This window comes from Ambystoma mexicanum, chromosome 13 (assembly GCF_040938575.1).
Source record: "Ambystoma mexicanum isolate Mex_15411 chromosome 13, UKY_AmexF1_1, whole genome shotgun sequence".
NCBI classification, from domain to species: domain Eukaryota; kingdom Metazoa; phylum Chordata; class Amphibia; order Caudata; family Ambystomatidae; genus Ambystoma; species Ambystoma mexicanum.
Genome location: NC_090938.1, coordinates 382,470,185 through 382,496,681, shown reverse-complemented (window position 1 = coordinate 382,496,681; position 26,497 = coordinate 382,470,185). Strand labels below are relative to the sequence as shown.

At 48.1% G+C, this 26,497-nt stretch overlaps 1 long non-coding RNA gene across 3 annotated transcripts in view; it reads right to left on the bottom strand.

The window, feature by feature from the left end:
- Positions 1 to 26,497, bottom strand: part of LOC138521233 (uncharacterized) — a 522,572-nt gene that overhangs the window by 58,731 nt on the left and 437,344 nt on the right. For 2 of the 3 annotated variants that reach the window (XR_011282977.1, XR_011282975.1), the window contains one exon: positions 3,422 to 3,860. This is a non-coding gene — a long non-coding RNA (uncharacterized lncRNA). Of the gene's footprint in view, positions 1 to 3,421; positions 3,861 to 26,497 lie in introns of those variants that run through there. The other variant, XR_011282976.1, reaches the window with a different exon arrangement.

The window sequence follows — 26,497 nt, the reverse complement described above, 5'->3', positions numbered from 1 at the left end:
GTGCGAGTACGTGAACAGCAGTGCGGGGCGTTCTGGCGTAGATTACTAGATGTTGTGGGTGAATAGAGAAGCGGGCCCTTTAAGGAAAGAATTAAGAGCACGCCAGGGCAGGAGGGAGCGGGAGGAGGCAGGCAGGGGAGGGGCAGGGAAAAGATTTTCAGTTTGGAGTTGGAGAAATAAAGGGAAGGTGGAACCTGTACCAGTACCAGGCTCCTGTCTATGCATGTGTACGTGCAGCGTTCGACTTGGGGCCTGAACCAGAGGCCACCAGTAGAGTGAGATGCAGTGGCCGAGAACTAGGTGGATGTTTGCCCCGGAATCAATGGGATGCACATGGTCAAGAAAGAAAGAGGTGTATTCTGGCAGATGCATGATAGTACCCGCACTTTGGCCAGTGCCCACTCACCCGTCTGTTGAGGCCGTCACCAGTGCCACCTTCTTGGCATGGATCCCGGTTGTGGATGCGGCGCTGCTCATTCCCGTGGGGTGGCTCATTACCGTGAGGTGACCCATTCCCGTGGGGTGACGCTATGAGAGGTACAGGGATCTGGACGTGGCCGGCGCAAAGCGAACTGGACACTGTCACTTATCTGTGGACTCTGGCCCTGCGTACGTTGGACTTTTGAGTTTGGCTGCAGGAGACAAGAGCAGAAGCCCTACATGAGAAGCATTTTCAAAAGGGGGACTCTAAACTGAGAGGCTAGACGCCGACTGAAGGTGTACGTACGTGTCTAATCTGTGGTGGATGCGTGCGCACTCAAGTTCATCTTCAGAGTGTTTGTCAGGCTATCAAGGTATACTTATGCATTCAGACAACACAAAGCACAGATTTCAATCGGTGCCATGTCATGAGTGCTTCCTTCAGCCAAGTCCTGTTTATTTAGCTACCAGCATTGGAATGCAAGTGTGACTTCAGTTGCCACTCCAGCACAGCGCCTCTGCCGTTTACTTTTTCCCTGACTGGTTTGATTACTTTTTCTCTGAGTCCTAATTCAGGAACTCAGACATATAGCGGGGTCTCTCGATCAGGAGACACAATGTACCCTTATTTTTTGTTTTGGCTATTAGGTGGTGATTTACAAAAGATATTGTATAGTACAGCTAAAAGGGAGCTAGGATACAAATTGTGTAGGTGTTATTTGGTTATTTACCCACCCATTAATTGCTTAGGGCCCTGCTAATCCCTATAGACACCCCTCCGCACTTCCTGCCCCTTCCTGCCACTCCCTTCCATGGAATCACTTTGACCTAGCTTTATCAAGCAGTTACATCAAACGTTGTGCTTGAAGCCATCATCTAACATGTAATAATGGCTTAATTGGATCTGTAAATGCGCGTATGGTGTAATGAAACTGTTTTAACCAAGTGTACCTTCAGCCACTTGATTTATAAGCAGTATTTGCGTCCTTCACTGAAGACCTGTTTAAAACAAGAATCGGCAAGGGCAACAGTTTTGGCTTATGTGCAGGTATTAGACAGGAATTTGCCAGGCACTGTGTTACGTCCTCCGCACGCCTGCGGTTGCGGTGACATGACAGTGAGTCAGATGGATAACAGGACCTAACTAAGTATTACAGGTGTCTTCTTTATAGTTCCTGTTTCTTCTAACAGAAAGGCGGAGACCTTCTCCAGATTGCCGGCATCTAGGATCTATCCACCACGCAGGCTGGCAGCTTTGCTCACTCTGCCCAACCGCCAATCCTGGAACCCTCCGCATACACACACCACCCCTCACCATTCCATGAATGACGCTCATCCTGGCATCACTCATCCAGTTACTCTCCACTACACACTGCGATGATATGCCCAGGTACTTGCAGCATTTTGCAGCGGCTGCCATTAATGGCCAGTTAGTACCATCATGGAATTGCGTGTCAAAGGTCTAACCCATGCCTACAGAACAGCCAAACCTGTTGGCCCTCCAATGCTTGTTCCATATGCAGGTAAGCTTGCACAGCTGGTTTTGAGTGCTACATGCGCAGGTGACAGTATTTCGCTTATTTTAGGTGGTACACCTCTACTATAACCCATGGGTATGCCCACGAGCGACCCCCATTTACGAATACAGTGTAGAATCCTACAGTCAGCCATAGTCCCTAGATGAGAGTAAGACACAGCTTGTCCAACCTTAGCGTCCTAGGGCAGCCCCAGCCATAAGACAGGGTTTAAGCACTAACATGGTATAATGGACATGGAAACGACACGTTCAACTTTACGATATGCACTACAACAAACATTTGAGGCACAGGAGACCATCACATTTTCAATACTGTGCCGCCAGAATCATGTTGCAGTTGGAGGGCAGAATGGAACTTCTGGGAAACAGAAGGCGGGAGAGAATCCTGCAAATTCGTCATCTACATCTTGCGAAATTCCTGGCAGTGGCTGTTTGTTCAGGGTGTTCTCTGGCAGGATTTGGGCCTGGGGCCCTCTAGACTTAATTAAAACGTACCGATTCAAGACCAGCGTCGATTATGGGTTAAAAGTACTCTTTACCTCAAGCTGCAGAAAAGAAACAAATGTTTTAAAAGCTTTGTTAAAAAGAAATGATTTTGCATGTAAAACAAAAAAACTTCGTAGTATCTCAACTCAATATAGAATTTCAGGTCATAGTCACCTCAACAGCAAATCAGCCATGATGCTTCTTGGAGTCGCATAGTTCCTCATCCTCCGCTTTGCTTCTGGACCGGCCCAAGGTAAGTTGCTCTGTTTGTTTATTTATTTATTTATTTATTTGGATTTGTTAAGCGCACAGAACAGCCCTGAAGCATCGTGGCTCTGGTTACAGAAAAGCGATACTTAGTTACTTAGTTACATCCTAGAGGCATACACGCATGCAGGTTTTGACAATAAAAACATTAGCAGTGTGTGTATGTTTGGCTGTGGGTAGAAGAAGTTTTAGTTGAAGAGACTGTGTGACTGACCATCCTTATGCTTTAATATCGCTTTCAATTTGCTATGCAATTTTAAGTGTAAAGACTGAAGAATTGTGTTTTTTTTAGCAGTTGCCAACATCATCGGTATGAAGTGTGTGGTGCCCGTGCGGTGAGCATGGCCCCAGGCAGTGGGAAGGGCTCGATGTAACCCCTCCGGCCTGAAATTCGTGCTGCCTCTGAATAAGGCGAAGTAAGGCTGTACGAGAAAGATTCCGCATGCCGGAGGTCACATGATGTTCCGTTACGTGCGGTAATGCCCATTACTCCTTAATCCTCCCGAAACACCACAATCCTTACTCGTTTAAGGGCGTCGCCACAGGACAGCCGGTTACCATAGCTTATCCCGATCCTTCTTCCCTTTATTCTTATGCATAGCGGGGCCATCCCCCATTGGCCACCCCCTTTCTGGGGGCATGAGACATCATGTGATGGATACACATACCAAAGAATAATAACGACAACTGGTGTATATTTGGAAACACAAGATCACATTTATTGGAGTCATTCGGCAATATGGGAGGCAGTCCCAGCCCAAAGTAAATTCACATCCTTAGACTACTAAGGTGGCCCCTTAGGCGGGCAATGTAATTGTCATAAGTTCCCGGGAACACTTGTTACTTCCGGTTTGCAGAATAACAGACATATACACCTCTGATTATCACTTCCGGTTTGCAGAGTAGTGGACTTACGCCTCTGAGTTGTCATTTCCGGTTTACAGAGTAGCAGACATACACCTCCGATTGTAACTGTCAAACAGTAATTCTTCGGGACCACTGAATCTTGTTAACGAGGAACCTCACCTGTCCATAAAGGATTCAGTGTCCATTGTCTGAATTTGGCTCAAGTGCTGCCATCGGGAAACCGCCCATGGCTGAAACCGCTGCGTCGTCCTCCTCCGCAGCTAGGACTGCCCCGTAACTCTGCCTTTGATAGAAAAAAGAAAATTAGCAACCTTTACAAAAGCATGAACAAAACAACAAATAAACTTACACCCTTCGAAGTCGGCTGAAAAGCAAAAGCAAATCCAAAACCTTAATTTCAATGAGTGAACTAAACTTTAGAATAAGCAAACATAATTCTTGACTACTCATCGCATGCACTAAACACCCCAGAACCATTTCTTTTTTTTTTCTTTTAATTATTTATTCAGAGAGCAGCTTCGTAGCAAGACATTTACATAAGCATTGCAATATAATTTAAACATAGTTCTGTCACTTATATGCATACAACGGGCAGGCAGATATCGTAAATCAGGGCGAAGATGTAGGCGTTTCATCTGTGTCAGACAATAGATTACACAAGTATAGACGCAACAATGTCCATATGTCCTTGGGGCGGCAGGGTGTCGGGAGCGATAGTACAAAAAGTTCCTCATCATCATTTACCATACATACGTCTTTCAAAAAATGTGCTCGGGTTGGTCCAGCTGCGGATTTCCAACACTTCAGGATACATCGTTTGGCAATAATACATGAAATATTAAATAGTCGCCTGGTGGTTTCCTTCACTTTACCGATGTCTCCAAATAAATACTTCAGGGGGGACAGAGTCGCCGGGATAGATGTTATTTCCTCAAGGAGTCCCACCACCTCCCGCCAGAATTCCACAATCAAGGGGCATGACCAATACATATGGTACGTTCCAGCATTTGGAGCATTGCATTTTGGACAAGACTCTGTACAGTTTCCTACACATTTAACGAGTTTAGCAGGGGCGTAGTGCAATTGATTCAAGATTTTAAATTGAATCAATCAGAGCCCAGAATTAATTGAAACTGATTTGGTAAGTTGACAGTAACGGGCCCATCTGGCGTCGTCAATCTGGGTGCCCATGTCCCGCTCCCAGGTCTCTTTAATTGTGTTGTGTGAAGTGGAGTGAGCTTGCACCAAGGAGTATAGCATCGAGACCCCCTTGCCGTGGCCATCCGTGGAAACCACACCTCTAATGCATTTGTGTGTCTGGGGTTCCATTGGGAATGTTGGCCATCTAGCAGCAAAGGCGGCTCGCATGCGATGGAACTGGAAGCGTTTGAGCTGGCCCCCACCCACCGCATCAATAAAGTCTGTGAGTTCGCAGAATGTGCCATCCATCTGGGAACATGTCCCTCAACAAGAAAAGCTTATTGGGGTCCCAAGATTGTTGGAGGGCCTTATCAAACGTTGGGGAAATGCTAGAGAAGTTCCACAAGGGGATCTCTGGGTCGTAGGGGGTCTCTAGGCCGATCCTTTTGTAGATCTTGGACCAAGCATGTGTGGTGTTATATACCGGGTCAAATGGGCCCTATAAGTGGGATTAAGAATAACAGAACATATGTCATTGGTGACGGACAGCATGTTTTTCAAGGGGTATATGCGGGGCTGTGTCCTCGGGGTTGAACCAGTGCTTCGCAAATTGTGCCTGTGCGGTTAAATAATACAGTTCGAAATCAGGGGCAGCAATACCACCTTGTGAATATGGTTCCACCATTTTAGCCCACCCCATCCTGGCCGTCTTCCCATTCCAAATAAAGGAGGAAGCGAGCGATCTGAGTTTCATAAAGAAGGGCTTACTGGGGCCAGATCGGGATGTTATTGAAGTAATACAGGAGTTTGGGGAGAACCACTATTTTGAGCAGTGCCACTCGGCCGTAAAGGGACAGTGGAAGATTAGCCCACAGCTGGAGCTTGGTCGTCAGGTTTAGCAATAGTTCACTGTGATTTTGTGTATATAGCGTCTGTTTATCCCTGGCCACCATGATTCCCAAATAGCGTACCTGAGTAGGAGCGGGCTTAAATCCCCTTAACTCGGATAGGTCTCCCGTATCAGGGGTCCAAGGAAATATTTCGGACTTCGGGACATTGATTTTGTATCCCGAGTGCTCTGAGAATTCATGTATGTCTGACATTATGTGTTGCACATTTTCCTGTGGGTTGCAGACATACAGTAGGGTGTCATCTGCATATAGTGATATGATCTGTGGGCGACCGGTCATCCTAAGACCTCTATGTGAGTGGTTCTGACGGATATATTCAGCCATTGGCTCTATGGTAAGTGCAAAAAGGATAGGCGAGAAGGGACAGCCCTGCCTGGTTGCCCCATGTAGCTGAAATGTGGAAATGTGGAGGACAAGGTATTGTACGAGTTGTTCCATTGTACAGCGCCTTGGTATAAAGCGCTCTATAAATAAACAAATCAATCAATCAATCAATTATTGGTTAGTACTTTAGCAGACGGCAGGGTATACAATAGCTGCACGCATTTAATAAAGTATTGACCAAGACCGAACCGCTCGAGCACCAGAAGAGATAAGTCCAGGAGACGGAGTCGAAGGCCTTTTCGGCGTCCAAGGCCACTACCGCCGCTTTTGCCTTCGGGTCTATCTGTGCCATCACGTTAAACAGACGCCTTAAGTTCAGGGCTGTGGATCTCGTTGGTATAAAGCCAGCCTGGTCTGGGTGGACCAGGATTGGCATGTATGGCAGGAGTCTGGTGGCTAGTACTTTAGCGAAAATCTTCGCATCAGTGTTTATCAAGGAAAGGGGTCTGTAGGAGGCCATGTCTTGTGCTGGTCTACGGGGTTTCAAAAGGACCGTAATAATTGCTTCACGCATCGACTCAGAGAGGACACCCCGGTCCATAGCCTCTTCCCACACCTTCAATAATAGCAGGGCCAATTCGCTCGGAAATTCTTTGCATAATTCCACGCTTAGGCTGTCTGAACCGGGGGTCCGGCCACCGGACAAGGATTTAATTGCTGCTACAAGCTCTTCGACTGTGATAGGTTGATCCAGTATGTTTCGTGTCTCAGGGTTTAATGTAGGGAGGTCTAGGTCATCTAGGTACCTGAATGTGTCGTCCTTGGTTTTAACATCGTGATTGGAGTATAAAAAGGAGTAGAAGTCGACAAAAGTGGAGTTGATGTCTTGTTCTTTATTGACCATTACCCCGACCGGTGTCTGTATGCTGGCATTCGGGTTATGGTGTCTATCGGCTTTAAGCATATTGGCCAAAAATGTTTCCGCCTTATTACTTTCCCCGTATGTACAGGCTTTGGCTGGGGCAGCCATGAATAGGACTTCCCTATTGGCCAGCTCGTTAAATTCCTTAAGTGTAATGTGGATTTTAGACAGGGTTTCCTTATCCCGTGTGGCACTATATTGCCTTTGTAACAAATCTATTTTGGCTTCGGCTATACCTAGTTCACTGCGCACAGATTTCAGCATACCTGCAGACTTGCCCAGGATGGCCCCCCCGAATCCAGATCTTGAATGCCTCCCACAGGGGTGCATAGGAGCTCACCAAGCCCTCATTTAGTTCCACAAATTCTCCAATTTCAGTATGTAGGGCTTCACAGACATGGGGGTCTCTAAGGATCGTGGGGGGGCATCCTCCATCGTCTAGCTGGGAGTGGGGTATCGCTTAGATTAATGTCGAGTGTTATCGGTGAGTGATCTGAGAGAGTGCAGGGGTGTATTTCACAGCTGGTGACAGTTCCAGCTAGGGATGAACTGATAAACCAGTAATCTATGCGTGAGTGGGAATCGTGGACGGACGAATAGAAGGTACATTTCCTCTCATACGGGTGTAATGTGCGCCATGCATCTATCATGTCAGTCTGTTCCATCAATTGTTTCATGACCAGTGCTGGCTTGGATGGGGTCCTGGGGGTGGCTGAAGAATGATCCAAGGATTGATCAATTATCGTGTTAAAATCTACACCCCAGATTATTTGTGCCTCCCCCGATGTGGACAGCATATCCAGTATTGTACAATAAAATTGTGGGTCATCTACATTGGGTCCATATGTGTTAATCAGTATTATCTGGCGCCACGCTATCTCCCCCCATACCAGTGCATATCTACCCTGCGGGTCTATCTTACTAGAGTGATATTTGAAGCGCAGCTTGGGATGTATGAGTGTCGGCACTCCCCTAGATTGCGCTGAGTATTCTGTATAGTATCTGTGGGGGCCCCACCGTGGGAGGAATTTGGTGTTAACATTCCTCAATGCATGTGTTTCTTGTATGAGAAGGATATGGGGTTATGGCGTGCAATATATGCTGCAATCTTCCTCACTTTAACTGGGTTATTAAGCCCCCGGATATTCCAGGAGAGTAGTTTAATGTTTAAGCCTTTGTTAGCCTGTGTCGTAGCCATACCTCAGAATAACTGTTTGCCTGTTCCATTGCCCTTGTCTCAAGTAGTGCGGGTGCCCCGCTTGAAAACAGCTCTCTGATTTTAACGTTTTAACTTCCCCAAACAGTCCCGGATTAACCCTTTCTTGATCTCCCCACCCGCATCATCAACCCCAACCCGATGATGTATCCCTTGAACCATAACTTGGGAAGTCTACTGGGGGTAAGAGCCGTACTCATGTGGCCGCCTACCAAGGGGGCTCACGGTCCTACTTCAAACATGTAGCGGGCAGGGCCACCTCGCCGTCCACGGGTTTTAACTTTGTGATAGTGCGGTGCGGATCGAAGGCTGTCAGCCAGCGGGGTCCTCCGGTTCCTCAGCCGGCCGGGGTGGCAGATTCTGGTTCATTGCCCGGTCTCGGGGGGTGGTGGGGCAGGGGGATGGAGGCTTCAATGTATGGCATGGCTTCCGTAGGGTTTTCAAAGAAATGTGCTCGGCCCCCGTGTTGGATCCTCATTTTAGCCGGGAAGACAAGCGCATCGGGAATCTGGCATAATCTCAGCTGTTTCTTAACTGGCTCATAGGACCTTCTTAGTGCTTACACATTTGTAGAAAAATCCGGGTATATGTGTATTCTGTTGTTCTCGTAGAATAAAGAGCCTTTTTCCCTGGAAATCCTCAGGATAGTGTCTCTGTCCCTATAATTAAGGAGGCGGGCAATTATTGTACGGGGTGGTGCTCCAGGTCTAGGAGGGGGTGCCAGGGTACGGTGAGCACGTTCCACAAGGAAATGGTCTGAGAAGGAGTCAGGGCCCAGAAGGGTTTTCAGAAGGGTTTCCACTTGGCGTTCCATGGATCCCCTGCCAAAAGTTTCGGCCACCCCGACCAGACGGATGTTATTTCTTCTGGACCGAGATTCAAGGTCCTCGCATTTATTCAGGGTTTTCTGGAGGTCTCCTTTCAGCTGGGCGATGTCGCGGCTGTGTTGCACAATCGAATCCTCATTGGTACTGATCCTACTTTCGGCTTCGGAGATGCGTATGCTTTCCTTATCGACCCTTGCCTTCAAGGAGCTTATCGTTGCCCCAATACCGTCCAATTTACTATTGACCGCAAGAAAGCCACTCTGGACCATTGACATCAACCTGTCCACTCTTTCATCCATCAGGGTTTCTGGTTGACTGTCCATTGGCTTAAGCGGCGGTGTGGTGGACCCATGAGCCTGGGAGCTGGCAAAGGAATCCATGGGGCCTGTCTTCTTGGAGCCCGTCTCTTTCTTTTTGTGGTGGCCCATATGGTGGGTCGAGTGGATTGTGTTCTCCCACGTCCCTCTGTTCTCTTTCGTGATGATATCCGTTGTCTTGGATGGGGCGTTTATGTCCGTGCACCTTAGTGGCGATAACTTCCGATGCCTAGATCGGGCCTGCGAAGTTTTTAGGCGTCAGGAGATGGGAGTGTCAGGGTTATGTCGGCGCTCGTGCTGTAGAGCTGTGCTGCGGATCAAGCTTTTGATGCTTACTTGGGCCACCCGTTCCTACTTTTTAGTGCTTACAGTGTTCCCCATTGATGGCCACACATGCAGGATATTGCCCAGTTCTAGTAGCCAGTATGGCGTGTTCCCTGCCAAACCGCTGCACCGCGGGTCCCCCAGGGATTCCTGAATTCAGCAATGGGGTATGTGTGATCTCCCCCAGACGGCGCAAACCACCGCCTCTGGATACCCCCAGCAGGGCACACCGCTCCGCAACTCAGCCCAATTTCCTGCCCGCGTGTGCAGCACCAAGTCAGGGTGCAAGCTGGGCCCCGAAGATTGTTACCCCTTGGGATTGGGGTAAACAGTGTCTCTAGCGTGAGGGCAAGGAGCCACAAGCTCCAAAGAAGGCCGTGGCACAGGATGTTGCTACGGTGGGCAGCCGCCGCCGGGGTACAGCGTTTGGCAAAGGGGGGACCAGTTCGCCCCTCGGGCGGCCCCTGTTTGTTCCGGTGCACAAGTCCAGACGGGTAGCTGTGGAGATCGTCGCAAGCCGAATCAGGAGTGTTCCTTGGCCCCGAGGCGCGCAGCGTAGCCCCCCCACCACTTGGCCTGCGGTCGGAGTCACGCCTCTGGCTGCATTGGTTCTGCTGTGGAGCCAAGACACGGGGCCGCCTCCTCTGCTCCCGCGGTGAAGTATGCCTTGGTCGTATCTCGGGATCCCGTGCCCATTTTTTTTCAGGGTTTTAGCTGGCTGTGCTATGGATCCTCCGCCATTCGTCGTAGGTGTTTTCGGGAGTGTCGGTGGCTCCTGGAAGGATTAATTATAAAACGGATAGTGTATGGGCCAGAGCTCTCCTTTCAGGCACCCATCAGCGTCGTGTGCAAAAAAAAACCTCTACCCCAGAAGCATTTTTTTTTTTAAACATGTTTATTTTAAACAGGCAGGTTATGACAATACAGAGCTTAATCATTTGCGACATGAACCATAAAGCAATACCATTTGATGCTCTTCCCACCCCTCCCTCAGGTTTTAAGTTCTATCCTCCCACCCCCGCTGGGGATCTCCATCTTGAACAGTTCTCCTGGCCAGTTGGGGTCTGAATGTCAGGGCCGGGAAGCTTTGGTCAAAGTCCAAAACCGGACCCCAGATATTGTGAAAGCGATGTAGAAGGCCTGCCCTGACAGCCGTCACCTTCTCAGCGATCAAGATGTCCCAGACTTTCATCCACCAGAAAGGCATGAGTGGACCTTCCGTCGTTTTCCAGGTGCGGGCTATCACGTTCCTGCCCGCCAGTAAGCATTGGCATAATAGTTTGGCCTTAGGTCCAGACCTTGGGTATCTCCCGGGGATCGGCGCTCCAAGGAGAATAGGTTCGGGGTCCAATGGCCGTCGCACCTGAGTGATGTCTGCTATCGTCGCTAAGCATTGTTTCCAAAAGGCTTGAGCCTTGGGGCAGGACCACCACATGTGGAAGAAGGAGCCTCTTTGGCCGCATTGTCTCCAGCATTGTGGGTCGAGTGTGGGGTTCATGTGATGAAGTCTTAGGGGAGGGTAGTACCAACGGAGGAGGATCTTGTAGGTGCATTCTCTGTTTGTGATGCAGGATGAGGAGGTGTGAGCCCGGGACCAGATGTCAACCCACTGTTGGTCTTCAATAGGACGGCCCAGGTCCGCTTCCCATTGGGCCATGTACCGAGTCTTGGAGGTTAAGAAATCCGTTTAGGGGCGTTTGTATAGAGTAGAGATTCTCCCTCGGGGTGGGAGCTCATTAAGGGTCAATTCAATGGCTGTGGGGGGAGCTGTGTGCAGCTGGATATATGTGAATCCATCCTGTTCCTGGATCCTAAAGAGTTCTTTACATCGCTCAAAGGTGCAGGGTTGGCCCCCTTCAAAGAGTTGTCCCAGGGTCTCCAGGCCCCCTGCAATCCAGGACTTAAAATTCCAGGTAGACAGACCATGTGAAACTTCTACTGTGGGCTCCTGATATTCTATAGGTTGGCAACCTTTACAAGAGCATGAAAAAAAAACCTTTTTATTTATTACATTTGTTACACGCCCAGGCCCTAGGGTATCATGCCGAGGTTACAGACAACTTGGTAATAATTGGTCAGGAGAGAAAAATTTCAGCATAAAAACATATACAAATATATACACCATGTAAGCATTGATACAGAAAGATTACAATGATTATTTATACAGCAAATGTGCAGCATTATTTACAGATTCTGGGAGTGCGACTTCACCCTTCAAAGTCTGCTGAAAAAGCAAAAGACCTCCCAAACCTTAATTTTAATGAGTGAACCAAAATTTATAATAAGCACACATGTACCTTGATTACCTGACAATTGCTCTGAAAAACCCCAGAACCACTTCGTAAATTCTACAGTGGGTGTCCTAATATCCTGCGAGAGTGGGTGGGATTTCAACCGGGGGGCTGCAAACAGAGACTGGGCTGCGCAGTCCCCCTGCCTATATATGCCTCCCGGAGCCCTGCCGGATGTGGCTGGGCCTGGGGACACCCCTTCCTCCCAAGAAGGAGGGAAGGTGTGGGTGCCCCCAGAGCGGGTGGCCAGAAGTGCGGTCCACTATGCAGGCTGTCCCTCTAGCGCCACCTGCTGGGGCTGGACATCCCCTTAGTGGAGCCATCCCCATTGGCCACCCCCTTTCTGGGGGCATGAGACATCATGTGATAGATACACATACCAAAGAATAATAACGACAACTGGTGTTTATTTGGAACCACAAGATCACATTTATGGGAGTCATACAGCAATACAGGGGGCAGTCCCAACCCAAAGTAAATTCACATCCTTAGACTTCTAAGGTGGCCCCTATGTCATTGTCATAGGTTCCCGGGGACACTTGTCACTTCCGGTTTGCAGAGTAGCGGCCATACGCCCCTGATTATCACTTCCAGTTTGCAGAGTAGCGGACATACGCCTCTGATTGTAACTGTCAAACAGTAATTCTTCGGGACCACCGAATCTTGCTGACGTGGAGTATCAACGGTCCCTAAAGGACTCAGTGCCCATCGTCCAAATTTGGCTCGAGTTGCGGCCATCGGGAAACCGCCCATGGCCGAAACTGCTGCGTCCTTCTCCTCGGCTAGGACTGTCCCGTAACTTTGGGGGTGGCCCACCCGCTACCCCATTGCCCCCACTAACTTCCAACCTTATCTATGCTCCCTGTCTCTGATTAGCACAGCCTATCCACTTAGGTGCTGTGATCACAACCACGATATCTTTGTGCCGTGTGTTAACACAAAATACCTTCCTCGCAGGCCTATGGTAGCCAACCGCCAGGACAGTCATTCCAAAAAACTGTGTATGGATCTCTCCTGTTACAGTTCCAGCGAGAATGCCCCCACCCCTGGTTACCAACTGCTAGGGCAGTCACATACATGACCTAAAGTGTGGCTGCAGACTCTCCAGTGGGTACCTTCCCAAAGAACAGGTCATTTAGCTGTGTTCGTTCTCGCAGAGGGGCGCCTGTGGACTATTTTTTCATTACCTTTGTATGGACCACTCCGGTTTCAATCCCTCTGTATGGATCACAATGTCAACGCTCTTGCAAGCACAGCCCACCTCTTGACTCTGACCGCCATGTTGGCAGCACCCCCATCAATGCCCTCCATATTTTGGGCCAGATATACTCCCCATCTTCCTTTCGGGTGTCCCCCTTGCAGACTCGTTTACCAATGTGCCCAGTTTGTTGTGGGGCATCAGATTAATCCTGGCGGGTTAATACTAACCATCCAACCCTGGCTGGGTAATGGGGGGGTGACCTAAGGGAAATTGTGCGTTCTGGGGGGGGCACTCTGTAGCCTGTAGTTCCTCTCAATGCTGGCAGGATTATTGCTCCCAAATGCTCACTTACTGAGCTGCTCCCCAGTGTGCAATCTTCCCGACCTGCCCACATTTCTTTAATTGATAACCGGCCTGATTCATAACACAACCTTTTCCCATTGTACCGGCTGGTGTTCCAACCCTGGGCCACTGCCTGCCTGCTTATATTACCCAGCATCCCTATATCCTGTAATAATACCTATTGCAAGGGCCTGTGGCACCCGGGACCCCTGTAACAGTGCAAATCTCCCATACCGGGGTCCCTGACCTAGGGCCAGGCCATATTTGCAAGATTACCATTGCACTTCAAATCACTGTCCAATCTTACATTGTAACTAAATGTGCTGCCCCAGGGGTCCCTCCACATTGTGGTGCCTGCTGTGGAGGTGGGGAGGCAGGTGTGTACACCCCTCTGGGTATGTAATCCTCTACAAAACGTATTTGGCGCGGCATCCCTTGCGCTGATTCCCTTTACATTGTGGTATGTGCTGCTGCGGTCAATTAACAGCTGGTATTACCCCCCTCCCCATCAATATGCGTGTCCTTAGTTGGATTTTTTAAAACAGCCCTGGCGCCAAGAATGCCATTATTAACTTGCAGGTGGCCCAAGTATCCCGGGCATCTTGTGCTATTGAAGCCTGCTGACCAACCGAACACCTGGTAACCATGTGCATGCTTTCCCCGTTTGCACTGTAACCAAAATTGCTCATTGTTGGTGCACTTAAGCATCCATCCGGTCTTACCGCTGAGCCTGTCACCAGTGAGATTGTCCCAACCTTACCAAGAAATCTGTGCGCATCTGCTGTAGTCATGGCCATAATCCAGAGACCGACCTGAAGCGATCCTCATTGTCCTCAGCTATCTCATTTTCAATTCCTATTTTATTTTATTTATTTGAATTTGTAACGTGCCCACTGCCCTGGGGCATTGTGGTGCTTTTAAGAAGGCTTACTTGGTTTCATAAGTGCATTAAGAAGGCTTACTTGGTTTCATAAGTGAATTAGCAGGCATACAAAGATGTTGCTTCGTGAAAAATAAAAAGTGCATGACATAAAATGCATGATTATAGTGGTAGACTGTGTGGTACAAACATATTTTTTATGGTAGCATCACATAGTTTACGTTGTCAAGTAGGTGGGCGAAAACATGGTGCCTGCCATGTCTTATATGGCAGTAGCTACAAGCAATTGCCTGGTCATTTTGATTTTTGATTTTGATTTTGAGTAATTTATTACGCGCACCAGACGGAGTCAACCATATTCGGGCACAGATGGTAACTATAAGAATTCGCGGATTTCATAAGAGAAGAAAAAGAAAATATCTGAGGATATGATTTAGTTTACCTGTTTACATTTATCTAAATAGAAAGGTTGTCAATCTCTTTCTAAAGAGCTCTAAGGAGCTCCAGGCTTTCACACTTTCTATCTCCTCTTGTGGTGCACTTTGTTCGTGGAATGCAAAGTAAGAGTTTGTCCTCCGAACGAAGGTTCCTTCTCGGCTGATAAAATGTTCTTTTATAAGCTAAATATACGGGGGCCATCCCTTTAGTACATTTAAACACTAGGCATGCCATCTTAAATGTGATCCTATCTTCCACCATCAGCCAGTGGAGTGATTTCCGCATAGATGACACATGATCACTTTTCTTTAAGTTTCCAATGGCTCTCACTGCTGCATTTTGTGCTCTTTGGAGTCTCATCATTTGTTTCTGGGGAATCCCTGCTAGCAAACTGTTACAATAATCTAGGTGGGGGTTAGTCATTGCCCCCACCACCACTGCTCTATCTTCTATTGGGATATAGGGGAGTATTTTCCTTAATGATCGAAGTGCGAAGTGAACTGTTTTCACTTAAGCCCCTACTTGGGCATCACAGTTCAAATTTGCTTGCCACCAGCAACCAAGATTTTTGACTTTTTTAGCATATTGCAGTTGTTCTCCAAGAATCATAGGGGGAGAGCATAATAGTGAACATATGCAGGGTGTCAGCCATAAGTTGCATGGCGGCAGCGACCCATATGTGTGAAGTCGTAATCAAGGCTAAGTGTGTGGTGCCAGGCATAATAGTACAGTGGAGGCATGTAACACAGGTATGCATGGAGGAGATAAACATAGAATAGCATGGGGCCAGCCGCCATATGCGGGGAGGCAAGTGCATACTATTAGATAGTTTTAAAATCTGCGGGCAGTGGGGTGCTGCAGGTCTTCGTGTTATTTATGGGCAGCTACACATACTTACTAGGTAGGGGCGAGGTGGGTAGTATACATATAGGAGGGTTAGGGGGGTCATTCATACTGGGAGTAGCGGAGGTGGGGCAGGGGGGACACAGGCATAATGGCAGTAGAAGAGGGTGGGGAGGGCGGACACAGGCATACTGGGAGGAGCGGAGGGGGGACACAGGCATACTGGGAGTAGCGGAGGCTGGTGAGGGGGGACACAGGCATACTGGGAGTAGCGGAGGGTGGGGAGGCGGACACTGGCATACTGGGAGTAGCGGAGGGGGGACACAGGTATGCTGGGAGTAGCAGAGGGTGGTCACAGGCATACTGGCGACATCGGGGGGGCTCACCTTACGAACCGGGCTACAGACAGGGTGACAAACAAGGGCCTTACAAAGATGGGCCTTGGGGAGGAGGGCCGGCATCCACATGCCGGCGTTGGATTGGCCCTTAACAGCAGGCCAGAGACCAATCATGTTGCAGCAGGGGCTGTGGTGGGTAGGCACAAAGGAAAGAAGATTTGTGCCGCCATCTTGGAAGGTGGTGTGAAGCATATGGCCCTGGTGAGGCAGTGTGCAATAACACAGTGAAAGTCCCTATGACAGTACAAACATAAGCCTGTTAATTTTCGATACTGCAAGTGTGCCAGACGATTCCCCCAGTCTGCCCCCGCTGGTGATGGACCATCTGGAGAGCCAGAAATTTACATTTTTGTATCACCATGCTGAAGGTCTGGCATACAGCAAGCAAAGGAACAAACAGCATATACTTTTTATCTATGTACACCTCAACGGAAAAGTGTCAGAGCACCGGGATGCACACAGGAAAACGTATTGTGACTGAGTGGCCCCCGCCAAATTTACTAATATTTTTCTGTTCCTCCTTTGTCCGTGACAAGCCTGTTAATGTTCCTTTACCTTTCCACAATGATCTTGTGTTTAGTACGTAAAGAAAATCCTTGTTGCTGTAAAGTAAATACTGCAACCTTCAGTACCCACCCCAGTACTCCCAATCCTTGCCTCTGCCTTCTGTATTGGTGTATTATAATTCCCCAATAAACCACCAACACATATGCCAAAAAGTATAAAGGGGTGACCTCTGCCTTGTGTACAGGCCCCTTATAAACTGACTAAACCCCCAGCCATATGTTCCCCAATTGAAATAAGTGTTTTGTAGAATTCGACATTGGTGTGCACCGAATCAGGCTGCCCGGTGTCATAGCACCCCTCCAATAGAGCATCACACAATCTAAGACACCCACAGGTCCAATGATGTAGTGGCACTAATTATATGAGACAGCCAGTCATAAATAGTAATCATCAACCAGCGGCTGGAGTAGAGGAACGCTGTTAACAAGGGCAAGTCAAGCAATGTCTTCAGAAGGCAAAGGTTAGGGAACTGCGACACCGCCGCCAGCGCGCCTTGCATGGAGTCATCTCAGCCTTTTAAACCTGACAGTGAACCTGGCCATGATCAGACTCATTATGATATTACTGTGGTGTTATGTTAATTGTTTAAATTGGGCAATTTATACCTATCATGTACAATGGAAGCAGGCAATTCGAGGCGTATTTAATTCGACATAACCGCACCTTCTTAACTTTTTCGTTGTGCATTAATGACTTTTTTATTTCTATTACAGTCCTTTATTAAATGCAAGGATCCAAAAAATCTTTTTACGGTGCCCATGAAATAAATATTGAAACCAAAGTGCAAATAAGCTATACCGAGCAACCCCAACCTTGCTCTGACTGTGCCCCAAGAATTGTCTCTGACTTGAATGGAAAATAGTGCACAATTGTAACTGCTATTCCTTTCTTTTATGACCATGTTCCATTAGCACCCATTACTATGAAATAAGATGGCAATAGTGCATTTCAGAATATGTACTCAGCAGCGCTGGTCAAACTACTGACCATACAATGCTTTTATGCATCCTGCGTTTATTGTGGCCATGAGCCGAAAGGCCTCTAGGCCATCACCTGCCTGTACCCCAAGCATTTTAAAATTGCTCAAGCCATGCTAGCATTAACCTACTTCCAACCTTTTATGACCAGTTCTAATGGCCCTCCTTACACCATCAAAACCCTCAATCTCAATGTGCGCAAGTTTTAAATGCGCTACTAGCATTCCACTAGTATTACCCATAAAGGCTATGCAAAGATGCGTGCCAACTGAATAAAGGTCCATCCTTGCAAATGTGATGCAAATTGTTCATTTAGAAAGATATTTAATATGGCCCACTGGTGAAGAATTAGCGGGTCGGAGCACACAATTTCAGGACAGTCACCCTAGATAGAGAGGAATAAGTTATTTTAGCAATCCTTATTGGCTCTAAAGATTGACATATTTTCATGTTCCCCTTTTACCTGGCACCATATACGATACTTAATCAGCAAACACTTCCTGCACCTTGAGTGTCATGCAAAGCCTTACCACCTTTCTACTCGGTTAACCTTACCACTAATTTCCAGCTCTTTACCTGTACCCTGACCGACCTGGCAAATTATCCTTTCTCCCCAGACATCAGGAGCAGACCAGCCTGCCCCAGGTACTAGCACCTATGGGGACCTATAAGGCCCCAAAAGGTTGCATCATGACTTCCTGGACTCTGTCATGGCGCCGTTGGCACCAGGCTCATAATATTCTTTCAAGTAAGGCAGGTTGCAGGGGAAGAGGAATCACATTCAGCCCAGTCTGAGGCATCCTGGAGGGACTACTTTACCTGGTACTACTTGTGGGACTACTTGCATGAGGCTATATAAACCAGACCCTAAGAACAGAACACACTTCCCGTTATTCTTGACTCCTGCAGCACTCAGCGTGTCTGCTAGCTTCATTTAACCCGGTCTTCAGCCACGCCCGTCCTGAGATTCACGAACCATTGCCTGTGGAGAAAGAAAGGAGGAGAGAGAGAAAACAAGAACAAAGACAGCAGTTAAGTTCTTACCTGACGCTCCATCTTCAGTCGCTCAGGAGCCGCTGCACCTGCCGAACATTACGCCAGCGCTAATATTCACCCGAAGACTGCACACTCTTGCGATCCATCGAGACACCTTCATGCGATCGCTGCTCCGGAGTCACTGCATCTGCCGAACAGTAAAGAGACATCAGGTTAGCCGCGCAGAGGAAAAAGGCCACACAAAAGACATTTCAACATTACGCCAGCACTAATACTCACCCGAAGGCTGCACACTCTGGTGATCCATCAAGACACCTTCACGCGATCGCTGCTCCGGAGTCACCGCACCTGCAGAACAGAAAAGGAACAGCAGGTTAGTCGCGCAGAGGGACAAGTACCGTATTTTAGACATTGTCACTTCGCGTTAGCGTTGAAACACACCTCTGGAATTCTGATCATCATTGTGGAGAGGAGGCACTCTTCATCGGGCACATCGAAACCGCATCTGCAAAGAAACAAGCACAGTAGTGAGGATTTTGGTAACTTGAACTCTAAGCAAACTATACCAAGAAACTATCAGCATAAAGACTTACCTACAGAGTCACAGTTGTTCAAGACTCTACAGCAGCCCGCAGGATCAGTGATGTAACTAGATCCTAATAACAGTAACACACCCCTGCATACAGTCGCAGGACGGAGAGTCTGCCATTCATAACTCTAAGGTGAGACATAGTAGAGGGGTGCACAAGGAGGTCACGGGAGGTGGGAGCCGGTCCTCCTCCTTATGGCTAGTTAATATTTTGTTTCAACATTCCAGGCAAACCTTCATTTGTGACAGAAGGGTAAAACCGAGAGGGCACCTGCAGCCATTCACCACTCCGCTTCGTGTGACGCTGGTGGAGACAGTCACCGCCCAGCTTCGTTCAGCGCCCCTGTGGAGACCAGGTGAGTGTAACAGCATCCTTGAACCTGTTTTTGCACATAAAACTATTTGTTATTACCACAAAGCAGATCATAAGGCATTATGTGACAATGATGCATTCCAGACACAGTCCCAAGCTAATTTCATCTTGGACCGTGCTTCAATTCGGTTGCGGAAGCAAAGAATTGAAGCACGGTCCAAGAAGAAATTGACTTGGGACTGTGTCTGGAATGCATTAGAACCTTGGAATACGAAAAGAAGTGCAACTATGTGATATTATCCGCGACAAGAAATCTCTCAGATAAGGGTCCGTATTCTATCATGATTAGAAAGGAATGAAACAGAAAAAGGAACTATCTGATGTGACATCATCATTGCCGATAGAAATCGCCAAAACAACAAGGTCATCTGGAGACGGAAGATAGCGTGGAGAGTGGGCTATATTCCTACGTTTGCGAGCCTACAAACAAGCAAGGCCTGCTTTGAAGGTTCTTTGCGGGATACCGCAAAGGAGTTTTTACCCGTGGGATTTAAAGTAATTGGATCCACCCTACTAGGGTTGAAGTGACGCGATTTTTGTTCCTTCTTTGTCCTGAAGATGGTTGGTGTACTAAGTGGACTGATTGAAGTCTAATAATACAACCTGAAACACGTGTCGACATACTGTCTGATTAAGAGACAGAGATTTATAGTGGAAGTTTGTGTTAAGAGGCTCTTAACAGAACAGAAATATTGTAGAAAACTGTAGAGTGACCTAATGTGTAAGGCTACAGAATATTAGTGTGAATGATGGTATGACAAAGTGATATGAAGGGTTTGTAGGGTTGAATGGCTATGTGGATCTTAAATAAATGTAAATTGTATTTGATGTTTTAATAATTTGCACACCATTGGGTGTTTTTTGATACAAAAAATATTTAAAAATAAATTTTCAAAAGAAAATATTGAATCATTTGTATTTGTAAAAAGAACAAATGAATGTATTGTCATCCTCTATCTAATGATTCAAATCTGTATTTCACGAAACTATCCCTACATCTATCCTCGTTTATTTTTACTGTAAACAGATAATTGCATTCCCTGCGAGCTTATTGTGTAATGATAGCAAATGCTGAACGATGCAAATGAACATCACAATCACTTAAAACAGTAAACATTAAAACGCCCTGCGCAAAGAATGTGGACCCTAAAGTAAACCCCATGTTCCTTATTGCTAAACCATGAGCACGTAGCTTGGCAGACGTTAACCGAATCCTCGCCCGCCATTATCCCTCTAAAAATTAATTTCACAGCGGGCAGACTCATAACAACAACCCACTTACATCATACAGTTTAATAATAAACAATGCCCTTAGTACGCGATTAGCCAACAAATAATGTATATGAAAACGGCATTGCATCGAAGCAACTCAGATGCGGGCGGACCGGAAAGGACAACCTTTCTTCTTAGTAAAGCCTGGAGCACGCGGCACGGCGGCCATTTCAGCAAACTTCTCACGAAATTACCAACTTTTTCCAACAAACAGCACGTTACGTATTTGTCGCAAATTGCAGTGCAGAATTGAAAGCAGCATTTTTCTCAATCCAGCATCACAATCCATAAAACAGTAAGCATTTAGCAAACCAACATGTAACTGTAACTAACCAGTGCGATGTGCATGGACCCTAAGTGACACAGCATCTCTCGTTAACCATTTTCCCATTAAACATATCTTTTCGGTCAAGTCCAAGTGCGAAATTCTAACCCTTGTTGTCCAGTTCCTAAAGCTGGATTTTATCCCTGAGGCTTTCATACCTTTTTATTACCAGAGCTACTCCATATTTTCACTCCCCAGACCCGGGGCACGGCTTTAGCTAAATCAAATCTTTGCCCCCCCCATGGAAAAGCCGGGAAGCACTTGCATAAAACAAACAGTAATCACCCCTGCGTGGCACAGCGGCCGGTCGCAGAGTGAAACAAATGAAACCACTTTGTCTGAAAACATTAACAGCCCAAGGGTGACCCACCGCATACTTCATATGGTGCGAAGCCATTAAAGTTTGAAGATTGAACCAGCCCAATCAGTACGGCAGCCGACCCCAAGCATACCCATAAATCCAATAACATTCTTTTGCAAGATAAGCCTTTACTCCTGCAGTACGCACAACGCAACCGCACTCTCAAACCCCCACCACTTGAAGGGAAGGCAGGCGGTGATCCAAAGCAGCCGGCCCCTACCGCTGGGGACGGAAACGGGAAAATAGTATCACCCTCGACTTCCTTGCGGGGACCACGTTGGAGGCATAATTCAAACGTACCTGCTACTTACTAACCACAACACATACTGCAGTACACAACAAAACACGCCCGGCGCACTGAGGCCAAAAAAAAAACAAAGACGCCAATAGGTTTGCGGGTGCGATGACTAGCAGACAAGCAAAGAAGAGAGGGCAGTACTGCAGAAAAATAACGATGGAAGCATCAGGCATACCTGTAACACTTGCCCGTCTCGGCGAGGCGAAAAAACTCTGGCGGTCCCAATATCAACTTATTTCAGGCGTGGGGGCTGCAAACAGAGATTGGGCTGCGCAGTCACCCACCTATATATGCCTCCTGAAGCCCTGCCGGATGTAGCTGGGCCCAGGGACGCCCCTCCTCCCAAGGAGGAGGCAAAGTGGGGTTGCCCCCGGAGGGGGTGGCCAGAAGTTTGGCCAGCTATGCAGACTGTCCCTCCAGCGTCCCCTGCGGCGGCTGGACATCCCCTTATACATCCCTCTTCCCTTTACCCACTTCCTGACCTAAGCTCATGCCGAGAACACCAGTCTTAGGGTTGGGTGAGGTGGACCGCAGGGACTGCATTTTTATCATGGATTCCATTGCCAGTTATCAAAGGAGGGAAACCACAGTATCCTCGTCCAAAATGAGGCTACCAAAAAGCCCACGTCCTTTCCTTCTATATCGTTCTGATGTATGTGGCCATGCGTGGAAAGGGAGTCAAGGCAAATAGCAGGCTTGCCGGCCACTGGACTGATAATGCGTCCAGAATCCACACCCTGGGTCCTGGAGAAAGGGATCCGCTCAAAGGCAAGAGAGCATTTTCCTCCATGGCAGAGCGGTATAGCCACAGATTCCCCATCTCGGCACCAGCAGTTGACATGCCAATGGAAGGAGGGAAAGCTGTGACTGAAGTGGTCCACGACTGCATTGTCTCCTCCCTGCAGGAATACTGCACTCAGAGAGTACAGGTGTTTTTCCACCCAGTTGCTGACGGCTGTCACAATCTTGTCCTGGGTAGGAGAGTTGGTGCCCCTTCCGTGTTTAGGTAAGTTCTCATGATTTGGGTAACCATCCGGACAAGTACCTGTTTCCCTTTGATCTAACAGCTCAAGGCTGTCATTGCCAATCTCACTGCCTGTAATTCCCTCCAGTTTGATGATTGGCATGCATGAAGATGAGACCATCTCCCCAGCGGAGTTCTGAATTCAATGGTTGCCTACCAACCCATCTGGCTGGCATCCGTTGTGATCACTACTGGGGATGGGTCTTCATGTTCACCCCTTTCAAGTGCTTGTCCAGCCACCACAGTATCTGGTGGGTTAACCCCAGGGTGTTGGGAATCATCCGCTCAGTTTCTATCTTCTGAGGACCATTCAGGTGGGCCAGAAGGGAATGCATGTGTAACCTGACCCAAGGTACCATGCATGTTGTTGCTGCCCTGTCCTCCTGGGACTGCATCCATAGGCACACCGATGTCTGGCTGCACATTAACAAATCCCACAAATGTGCGGGCAGGGACGTCACCCTAGCTAGCAGGAGACAGGCACTGTTCAATGTTGTGGCAACTCAAACCCCAATAAAGACGATATCATGTGACTGCTGGAGATGGGACTTGCTAGTGTTTATCAAGAATCCATATAATCTCAATCACTTGCATACCAGGGTGGTAATCTCTTATGCTTCCGCCCTGGAGGGTACTTGCACCAATAGGTTGTCCAAGTACGGTTGCACCCTTGCAGCTTTCTCATGCATAATACCAATAATAGGAGCCAAGGTCTTGGTAAAGACACGATGGGCTGTAAATATACCAAAAGGGTGAACCATGGATTGGTGGGCGACTCATGCCACCCTAAACCAGAGAACCCGGCAATGCCTCCTGAAGATGGGGATGAGGAGTGTGAGAGACCCGAAGGTACTCTCACATCTACTCCCCAAGAATCTTATGTTCAGTTGACCAGGCAAGGGCCATCTCTTTTGGATCCCAACCCTGAGAGTGGACATGTGAGGGAGAAACACCTGTGTGGAGGGTTCTTGGAGATTAGAGAGAGGGTACCTGAAGGTGAGCCATGGTATCCCACCTTTCCTGATAGTGACCTACCCTCCCCACCCTTAGCCTTTATGGGCTATTGCCAATCTCATTGCTATAGTTTTCCCATAAGTACTGATAAGAAGAAGAGGCATCTAGGAGTAGTGCAGATTTCCTATCATAATCACCATTCTGGTAATGGTACGAAGAGTGGTCTGAAGGTGTGTGGCAATGAAGATAAGGCATTTCACACTAATAGGCTCAAGCAGGGTCAGGCAAATGAATACACCTCAATTCACCTGCAGCTTGTTAGTAATAAATGAGAGTATAAAAGGGGGAATCCAGAAGCACATGTGAGGCGCAGTCACAGAAGGAGAAGAGAACCAAGGAATTGCCATCCTGAGGAGCGAGAAGCTGAGGCGAAGACACGCTGATGAAGATCCCGAGAGTCTTGCTGAGGTGACTGTGCAGGACTGGGAGCCCCTGTGAAGGAAGGCGTACAGCAGGCGCTGCCAGGGAGCAAAGGCGGAGCCAAGCACAAAGACAGGCTAGTGCTGAATGGAGCACCCAGTGAACTAACAAGTTGGTTTTCCCGCTCAGAGAGAAGCCAACGAACGGAGCTACAGAGACCCGGTAAGTGTCGTAAGACACTAGGAATGCTGGAGCACTCAAAGGGACCTTGCAATTGGTAACGGTCCACGGAAGTAGTGAAAACTGCATTTAATGAATACCGAACTGCATGAAAGGTGCTGCTTATGCCCACACAAGTGAAAACTGCATTTATTGAATACCGAACTGCATAAAAGGTGCTATTAAAGTTGGCACAACTTAAAGGTACATGAATTGAAAGCCAAACTGAATTAAAGGTGCTATCCTGATGAATACAGCATTCACAACTAGAACTTAATTTTGTAGAGCTGTATCAAACTTGTATGTCCTATTTACAAAAGAACTGTGATGCTGTTGCCCCCCCCGTCCTCCTCAACACTTTAAAAAAGCCAGGAAAAGAAATAATCACTGCTATATTGATTCATTAAAATGATTTAAAAAGAACTATCGCAAGAGAGAAAAAGCACGGTTAAAAACCAGTAATGACCGTCAGGAAGCTAAACTAGCTCGTAAAGTATACAAAAAAGAAATTGGTTTAGCCAAGTCTGCTCACATAGAGAAACAAATGAATACTGCTGAAAATAGATCGAAAAACTTAGTTCATGACTATTAAGGATTTCATTTCACCTTCATGTGCTACTCCTAGTTTCCCCTTTTAACTTGAATCGGTTAATTAATTCAATAGGGCTCATTCCAAGTGTGGCATTCTGGAAACAAGGGTGCCGGTAAGCTTACTGGCACCCTTGTCTCCAGAACGCCACACTACAAGTCTGCCTGCAAGGGCCGTTACGACTGGAAGGGTCAGACCTGATGGGCGCAACAGCCCCTGCAGGTAGACTTTACACTGAAGCACCAGTACCATTAGCAATGTTGCCAGTGCTTCCGTCTCCCTACTCCAAAGCTTATGGTTGAAGTCAAAGAGCTACTGCACATTACCACCTTACAAACTTCTGTGTACCATCCCAAAACCAATGGCTTGGTAGAAAGATTCAATAAAAGGGAGCGTGGCTACGAGGGCCATGTAGGAGGACGCGATCTGGAGGAGCTCCCGAGATCCTGAAATGATCCTGGCGAAATAGTGCATAACAATGTGCCTATGACTGCTGAAAACACACATGTCGATGTGTGAACGATCTGACTGCGCGTGGTGAACTTTTGGTAGGCGTGGGAGGAACGGTGGTGGAGTTTTGTGCGAAAAAAGATAAGGAGCGCCGGAGACGGAAGACGAAACAAAATGGCAGATCAATGACCGGAACAAAGGAAGGAGCAGGCCGCACGATGGTCGGGCGATAGGAGCAAACTGTGTGCGCATTTGTAACTTGCGCGGAACGCGGGTCCCTGGGCCATGTCTAATAGAACAGTGAGACCGAAGGCGAAGCAGCCCACGCTGGACGACTTCGCCAAGACGTCCCCTGGTCCGGAAAGTTCCAACAGAAAGGATAAGTCGCCCACAGGTGGCATGCCTGCGACGGGTACTAACCAAGAGGTCCTAGCTGTGATTGCGGACTTGAAGGCGACCTGGGAGGCTAAGCTTGAACTGGGCGTAACTGAGTTGAAAACGGCATTGGACCTTAAGGTCGGTGAGGTGCAAGAGGAGGTGAATTTACTCCGGCAGGACATCATGTCCCTGGCGGAGCGCACTGAGACCCTCGAGAAAGAGGTGAGCCCGAACACCGCGGATTGTGCCTCCCATAAGGCCGAATTGCATGCCCTGGTGCAGAGAGTGGGCAACTTGGAGAACAGAGCGGAGGAGGCGGAAGGACGCGCCCGACGGAATAACATTTGCATCGTGGGCCTGCCAGAGGGATCGGAGGGCCACGATCCCACGGAGTTCATCGAATCTATGCTGTTGCAGGAGATACCCGGAGGAGCCTTATCTCAAGGATTCGCATGGAGCTCTAACAAGGAGGCCGCAGCCGGGAAACCCACCTAGGCCAGTAATTGCCAAAATCCTTAATTACCGGGACCGGGAGAGGATACTAGCGGAGCGCACTGAGACCCTCGAGAAAGAGGTGAGCCCGAACACCGCGGATTGTGCCTCCCATAAGGCCGAATTGCATGCCCTGGTGCAGAGAGTGGGCAACTTGGAGAACAGAGCGGAGGAGGCGGAAGGACGCGCCCGACGGAATAACATTTGCATCGTGGGCCTGCCAGAGGGATCGGAGGGCCACGATCCCACGGAGTTCATCGAA